Source organism: Arachis stenosperma, chromosome 9, assembly GCF_014773155.1.
Source record: "Arachis stenosperma cultivar V10309 chromosome 9, arast.V10309.gnm1.PFL2, whole genome shotgun sequence".
NCBI lineage: Eukaryota > Viridiplantae > Streptophyta > Magnoliopsida > Fabales > Fabaceae > Arachis > Arachis stenosperma.
Window position 1 is genome coordinate 105767877 of NC_080385.1, and position 8359 is coordinate 105776235.

The 8359-nt window shown below is 39.6% G+C and overlaps 1 non-coding gene across 1 annotated transcript; it reads left to right on the forward strand.

The window, feature by feature from the left end:
- Window positions 1-1096: 1096 nt before the first annotated feature.
- Window positions 1097-1204, forward strand: LOC130953733 (small nucleolar RNA R71). The gene has a single exon (XR_009075895.1). It is a non-coding gene; the product is annotated as a small nucleolar RNA R71 (small nucleolar RNA).
- Window positions 1205-8359: the final 7155 nt, after the last annotated feature.

The window sequence follows — 8359 nt, forward strand, 5'->3', positions numbered from 1 at the left end:
AGGTAATTTCTGTCTAGACAAGTCATCCAGCTCTTTGGTGAGCAAAGGAGGTTCATCCTTCCAAGTCTCATTTCCAAATAACTTGTCATTTAGCTTCATGATTGCTCCAAGGTATTTAGCAACTTGCTCTTCAGTGACATACTCATCCTCTTCAGAGGAAGAATACTCATCAGAGCTCATGAATGGCAGAAGTAAGTCCAATGGAATCTCTATGGTCTCATTTTGAGCCTCAGATTCCCATGGTTCCTCATTGGGGAACTCATTGGAGGCTAGTGCACGCCCATTGAGGTCTTCCTCAGTGGCGTTCACTTCCTCCCCTTCCTCTCCAAATTTGGCCATATTGATGGCTTTGCATTCTCCTTTTGGATTTTCTTCTGTGTTGCTTGGGAGAGTACTTGGAGGGAGTTCAATAACTTTCTTGCTCAGCTGTCCCACTTGTCCTTCCAAATTCCTAATGGAGGACCTTGTTTCATTCATGAAACTTTGAGTGGTTTTAATTAGATCAGAGACCATGGTTGCTAAGTCAGAGGGGTTCTGCTTAGAATTCTCTGTTTGTTGCTGAGAAGATGATGGAAAAGGTTTGCCATTGTTAAACCTATTTCTTCCACCATTATTATTGAAACCTTGTTGAGGTCTCTCTTGATTCTTCCATGAGAGATTTGGGTGATTTCTCCATGCAGAATTATAGGTGTTTCCATAGGGCTCTCCTAGGTAATTCACCTCTTCCATTGAAGGGTTCTCAGGATCATAGGCTTCTTCCTCAGATGAAGCATCCTTAGTACTGCTTGGTGCATTTTGCATTCCAGACAGACTTTGAGAAATCAAATTGACTTGTTGAGTCAATATTTTATTCTGAGCCAAAATGGCGTTCAGAGTATCAATCTCAAGAACTCCTTTCTTCTGACTTGTCCCATTGTTCACAGGATTTCTCTCAGAAGTGTACTTGAATTGGTTATTTGCAACCCATTTCAATGAGCTCTTGAGCTTCTGTAGGCGTCTTCTTCAGATGAAGAGATCCTCCAGCAGAGCTATCCAAGGACATCTTAGATAGTTCAGAGAGACCATCATAGAAAATACCTATGATGCTCTATTCAGAAAGCATGTCAGAAGGACATTTTCTGATTAATTGTTTGTATCTTTCCCAAGCTTCATAGAGGGATTCTCCATCCTTCTGTCTGAAGGTTTGGACTTCCACTCTAAGCTTACTCAATCTTTGAGGTGGAAAGAACTTTGCCAAGAAGGCATTGACTAGCTTTTCCCAAGAGTCCAGGCTTTCTTTAGGTTGTGAGTCCAACCATATCCTAGCTCTGTCTCTTACAGCAAAAGGGAATAGCATCAGTCTATAGACCTCAGGGTCTACCCCATTAGTCTTGACTGTGTCACAGATTTGCAAGAATTCAGCTAAGAACTGATGAGGATCTTCCAATGGAAGTCCATGGAACTTGCAATTCTGTTGCATTAGAGAAACTAATTGAGGCTTAAGCTCAAAGTTGTTTGCTCCAATGGCAGGGATAGAGATGCTTCTCCCATAGAAGTTGGGAGTAGGTGCAGTAAAGTCACCCAGCACCTTCCTTGCATTGTTGGCATTGTTATTATTTTCGTCTGTCATGGGTTCTTCTTCTTTGAAGAATTCGGTCAGGTCCTCAACAAAGAGTTGTGCCTTAGCTTCTCTTAGCTTTCGCTTCAAGGTCCTCTCAGGTTCAGGGTCAGCTTCAACAAGAATGCCTTTGTCTTTGTTCCTGCTCATATGAGAGAGAAGAGAACAAAAAATATGGAATCCTCTATGTCACAGTATAGAGATTCCTTGAGGTGTCAGAGGAAAAGAAAAGTAGAAGACAGAAGTAGAAAATTCGAACTTATCAAAGAAGATGGAGTTCGAATTTTGCATTAAGGAATAGTGTTAGTCCAAAAATAGAAGGATGTGAGAAGGAGGGAAGTAATTTTCGAAAATTAAGTAAAAGATTTTGAAAACATTTTGAAAAACACTAATTGATTCTCAAAAACTAAGAATAGAAAAAGAATCAAGTGATTTTTGAAAAAGATTTGAAATTAGAAATCAAAAAGATATGATTGAAAACTTATTTTGAAAAAGATGTGATTGAAAAATTATGGTTTTTAAAAAGATATGATTGAAAAGATATGATTTGAAAACAATTTTAAAAGATATGATTTGAAAACAATTTTAAAAAGATTTGATTTTAAAAATTAATGACTTGCCTAACAAGAAAAGATATGATTCAAACATAAAACCTTCCTCAACAGAAAAGGCAAAAAAAAAATGTTCAATCAAATCATTAATTGTTAGTAAGTATCTTTGAAAAAGGAAAGAAATTGATTTTGAAAACATTTGATTGAAAAGATATGATTTGAAAAAGATTTGATTTTGAAAAACTTTGAAAACTTGAAAAAAAATGATTTTGAAAACAAAATCTTCCCCCTTTGCCATCCTGGCGTTAAACGCCCAGAATGGTGCACATTCTGGCGTTTAACGCCCAAATTACTACCCTTTTGGGCGTTAAACGCCCAGCCAGGCACCCTGGCTGGCGTTTAAACACCAGTCTGTCTTCTTCACTGGGCATTTTTGAATGCCCAGCTTTTTCTGTATAATTCCTCTGCAGTATGTTCTGAATTTTCAATTCTCTGTATTATTGACTTGAAAAGACACAAATTAAAAATATTTTTGGATTTTTAATAATGAGGAATAATCAAAATGCAACTAAAATCAAATAACAATGCATGCAAGACACCAAACTTAACAGTTTGTACACTACTGACACTAACAAAATGAGAATGCATATGAGAAACAACAAAACACTCAAGTCAATAGAATTCAAAGATCAAAACAAGAAAATCATCAAGAACAACTTGAAGATTAATTAAGACACATGCAAAAATTCGAAAAATGCAAGAAGAACAGAAACATGCAATTGACACCAAACTTAAAATGAGACTCTAGACTCAAACAAGAAATATTTTTGGATTTTATGATTTTGTAAAATTTTTTTGTGCTTTTTCGAAAATTAAGTGAAAAGGAAAATAAAGGTATCAAAATTCTTAATGGGAATTCCAGGAATCATGCAATGTTAGTCTAAAGCTTTAGTCTAAAGGAATTAGACATGGCCGGCTAAGCTTCAGCAGGACACTGCATTCAAGAGCTAAATTGATGAGAATCAATCAGCCTTGGTGATGATAAGAACATCACCTTGAAACACTAGAATTCATTCTTAAGAACTCTGAAGAAAAATACCTAATCTAAGCAACAAGATGAACCGTTAGTTGTCCATACACAAGAACAATCCCCGGCAACGGCGCCAAAAACTTGGTGCACGAAATTGTGATCACTACTTTTCAAAACATAAACAATCCCTAGTAATGGCTCCAAAGACTTGGTGCTCAATACCATGGCATAAACACAACTTCGCACAACTAACCAGCAAGTGCACTGGGTCGTCCAAGTAATAAACCTTACGCGAGTAAGGGTCGATCCCACGGAGATTGGTGGTATGAAGCAAGCTATGGTCACCTTGTAAATCTCAGTCAGGCAGACTCAAATGGATATGGTGATGAACGAAAATAATATAAAAGACAAAGATAGAGTTACTTATGTATATCATTGGTGTAAGAGCTTCAGACAAGCGTATGGAGATACCTTCCCTTCCGTCTCTCTGCTTTCCTACTGTCTTCATCCAATCCTTCTTACTCCTTTCCATGGCAAGCTCGTGTAGGGTTTCACCGTTGTCAGTGGCTACCTCCCATCCTCGCAGTGAAAGCTAATGCTCATACACTCTGTCACAGTGCGGCCAATCACCGGTTTGGTTCCCTCCCCTACCGGAATAGAATCCCTCTTTTGCGTCTGTCACTAACGCCCAGCAGGTTACAGGTTTGAAGCACGTCACAGTCATTCAATCATTGAATCCTACTCAGAATACCACAGACAAGGTTTAGACCTTCCGGATTCTCTTGAATGCCGCCATCAGGTCCTGCCTATACCACGAAGATTCCGATTAAAGAATCCAAGAGATATTCACTAAGCCTCAGATGCTTGTAGAACAAGAATGGTTGTCAGTCACTTTGTTCATGAGTGAGAATGATGATGAGTGTCAATCATCACCTTCATCAAGTTGAAGAACAAGTGATATCTTAGACAAAGAACAAGCGGAATTGAATAGAAGAACAATAGTAATTGCATTAATACTCGAGGTACAGCAGAGCTCCACACCTTAATCTATGGTGTGTAGAAACTCCACCGTTGAAAATACATAAGAACAAAAGTGATCATTGGTTTCGGCCCCAGAGAGGGAACCAGAAGAACCAAGATGAAAATACAATAGTAAAAGGTCCTATATATAGAAAACTAGTAGCCTAGGGTGTACAGAGATGAGTAAATGACATAAAAATCCACTTTTGGGCCCACTTGGTGTGTGCTTGGGCTGAGCAATGAAGCATTTTCGTGTAGAGACGTTTTCTGGAGTTAAACGCCAGCTTTCATGCCAGTTTGGGCGTTTAACTCCAAGTTTTATGCCAGTTCCGGCGTTTAACGCTGGAATTTCTGTAGGTGACTTTGAATGCCGGTTTTGGGCCATCAAATCTTGGGCAAAGTATGGACTATTATATATTGCTGGAAAGCCCAGGATGTCTACTTTCCAACGCCGTTGAGAGCGCGCCAATTGGGCTTTTGTAGCTCCAGAAAATCCACTTCGAGTGCAGGGAGGTCAGAATCCAACAGCATCTGCAGTCCTTTTCAGTCTCTGAATCAGATTTTTGCTCAGATCCCTCAATTTCAGCCAGAAAATACCTGAAATCACAGAAAAACACACAAACTCATAGTAAAGTCCAGAAAAGTGAATTTTAACTAAAAACTAATAAAAATATACTAAAAACTCAACTCAAACTACTAAAAATATACTAAAAATAATGCCAAAAAGCGTATAAATTATCCGCTCATCATTCTTACACACTCACAACAACTCTTATGGAGACAAACTCTACTTCATTGATGAAGATAAAGACTACAATTATCATTGCATTTTCTTTCTTGCATATTAAAGGACTCACAAAAGACTTCAAGCAAAATAAAACATAAACTATCCTAACATTATCAATTATTCTCAAACATAAAGTAAACAGATAAAAACTTAAATAGAATTCAAAAATTTGAGAAATGTCAACTATGGAACTCAACAACCTTATGCAGCTTCTTTAGTTCATTGGCCCCTTGCCTTTGTCCTTCTTCTTGGATGGGGAGGAGTCATCTCCGTCCTTTTTGGAGGATCGTTCTTGTGCTTTCTTCTCCTTGGGCTTCCAGAAACCCAGCCTTCTCATGTAGGACTTCACATTTTCTTTGTGTTGATACGCAATTTCCTCCTGCCGTCCACTGAGTTCTTCCAATTTCTGCATATAGGTGGGGTAACTGGGATTCAAGTTTGCTACTGTATTGCACAAGTAACTCAACTTAGTTTGTTTATAGCAGTCATATTCCCTTCTGAATTTAGTAAGGCTGTTCATTTGATGTAATTAATGTTCCAGCATCATCCCTAAGCTGTCTTGCAATTCTCCCCAGTTGATCCTTCCTTGCTGCTCCTTCAGTTGTTCAAAGCTTTCTTGGAGGTTTTGCATGTTCTCATCCACTTGGTTCAATTGCTCCCTTTGGCTACCTTGAAATTGGTTGACATCTTCCCTCAATTGATGCAGATCTCCCTTCATTTGGTACATGTCTCCTTGTAGCTGCTCCCAGTTCATTCCTTCAAGAAATTGTTGTTATTGTTGGTATGGTGGTGGTTGAAGTGCCAGAAATTACGGTTGCTCCTCTGCCTCCTCTTCCTCTCGTTGTTGTGGTTGTGGCACATGAGCATGAGCTCTATGCTCTCTAGCCCTTTGAAGTGGATTGACGGCCAACACCTTGGCCATCTTCTTGGCAGTTATAGGCTTATCTTGCTTCACCAACACCTCATCAATCACATTCTCAACTCCAGCATAATCACATAGCTCTTGTATGATGCTGGGGAATGCCAATCTTGTGCTCTCATTAGTGCTTTTCAGTATCTTGTTGATGTTGTTGGCAATCAACTCCCCAACATTCACGTCCTCTCCCTTCATTATATTGTATATAAGTACAGCCCTCTCCTTGATCACCTCAGATGTGTTTGATATAGGGATCAAAGATCTTCTCACAAAGTTTAACCATCCCCTAGCTTGGGGGCTCAAGTCCCTTCTCCTCAGCTGGTTGGGTTTTCTATCTTTGTCATTGATCTACTGCACATTTAGTACACAGATTTCATTCAGGATTTCATCAAATCCTGGGTCTGGTTGCTTCATCCTCTCCTCATAACTCCGAGTGGAGTTGATCCTTTTCACCATCAGTACCCATGCTATGTTAGAGGGACTATAGTCAATGGACTTCCCCCTCACATAGCTAATATACCCATAAGTTTGCCCTAGTTGTGGCACGGCATTGGCATAAAACACCCTTACCACTCCCTCCACCACTTTCTTTGGTGGGTTACAGAAGAGTGCCCAGCCCCTGTTATTGATTTCAATGTTGATCTCAAGGTGCTCATTCCTTTCTAGTTGGAAGCCGACCTCTGGGATGATCTCCCTCTCACTCACCCAACCATAGAATTGGTTTTGGTTGAATACTGAGAGGAATTTGTACTCATTGAAGTTTGAGCTTGAGGAACCTGAGGTTGGTTCTTTGGTCTTTCTTTTCTTTGAGGTTGAGGATCTTGGTGGTGCCATTGGGTGGAGAGAGAGAGAGGGTATTTGAGGGTTCTGAGATATTAATGGAGTGTTGTAAAAAAACACAAGCAAAACAAAGTTTTGCCCCAACACCAAACTTAGCACTTGATTGTCCCAATCAAGTAGAAAGAGAGAGAGAAAGAAGAACGAGAAAAGAAAAAAAAAGAAAGATCTCTGTGAGTTTGTTTTGTGTATGGAATGGGTTCTGAAGTGGGAGGGAATGGGAAGGATAGGGGATTTATAGGACTGAAGGGTGTGGTTTGAATGGTGGGAAAAGAAGGGAATTCAATATTTTCCACTTGGGGAGTGGCGCCTAGTGTGGGAAAAGGCGCCAACCCTTATCCCACTGTGCCCTCTGAATATGTTGAGTTCCAAAGTGTAAGTACACTTTGACCTCCCTGTTATATATCAAGTGGGCCCCATTCAATCTCCTGAAAAAAAAGAAACTGAAAACCCCATCAGTAATGACAAAATGATCCTCCACATTCCTTTTTAATGCTAGTGAATGGAGTTGCAACTGATGGGTGTCCTTTGGGACACCAAACTTAATTCATTTGCATCTCAATAAATTGGGTTCATCATTGGGTTTTTAATGTGTTCATGGGGAAGAAGTAAGTCCAATTCTTTCACATTCTTTGCTTCTAATCTCCCCCTGAACACATTAAAATTCTCATTCAAGCCTCCACCAATGTATTAAATGCTTCCAAATTGAGTGGTATTGGGATTGCTGATTGATTCTCGTATGGTAGTGGCCATACCAAACTTAATCTCTGGGCTTACTCCTTAAATATTTAATTTATCCAAATGGTTGTAAGCTTAGATCAAGTTGGTGAGTGGCCACACCAAACTTAGCTTTTTCGCTAGTTTTTAGCCCAATCACTCATCATCATTAGTAAATGCTTTCATCCAGCTGCACTTCCAAAAAATAGGAGACAAGTTAACTCACAAAGCTATCTTAACTATAAAAATAAAATTAACTTCCTAAGCTAATATTCACAATTTACTTCTAATAAAGCAATAAATCAAAAGGATATAAAGTGTTGGGTTGCCTCCCAACCAGCGCTTCTTTATCGTCACTAGCTTGACGTTCTTCCTTTTTCAGTTGAGGTGGTAGCTCACTCTCCTTTCATCCAGTGAGTCCCCCAGGTAATGCTTGAGTCTATGGTCATTTGCAGTAAAGGTTCTCTGTGTTTTGTCCTCCAAGAGCTCCACTTGACCATAATGGTACACTTTGATGATGGTGAAGGGTCCAGACCATCTAGACTTAAGCTTCGCAGGGAAGAACCTAAGTCTAGAATTGTACAATAACACCTTTTGTCCTTCAGTGAACTCCCTCCTTGCTATCTTTTGATCATGCCATCTTTTTGTGTTCTCTTTGTAGATCTTTGCATTTTCATATGCTTGGTTCCTAAATTCTTCCAGCTTGTTGAGTTACCTCAACCTCTTTTCTCCAGCAACTTGCTCATCAAAGTTCAGTAGTTTTAGAGCCCAGAAGGCTCTATGCTCCAGTTCAACTAGCAAGTGGCAAGCCTTGCCAAATACTAGTTGGTATGGTGACATCCCAATGGGGGTCTTAAAAGGCTGTCCTGTAGGCCCATAAAGCATCGTCTAGCTTCTTAGACCA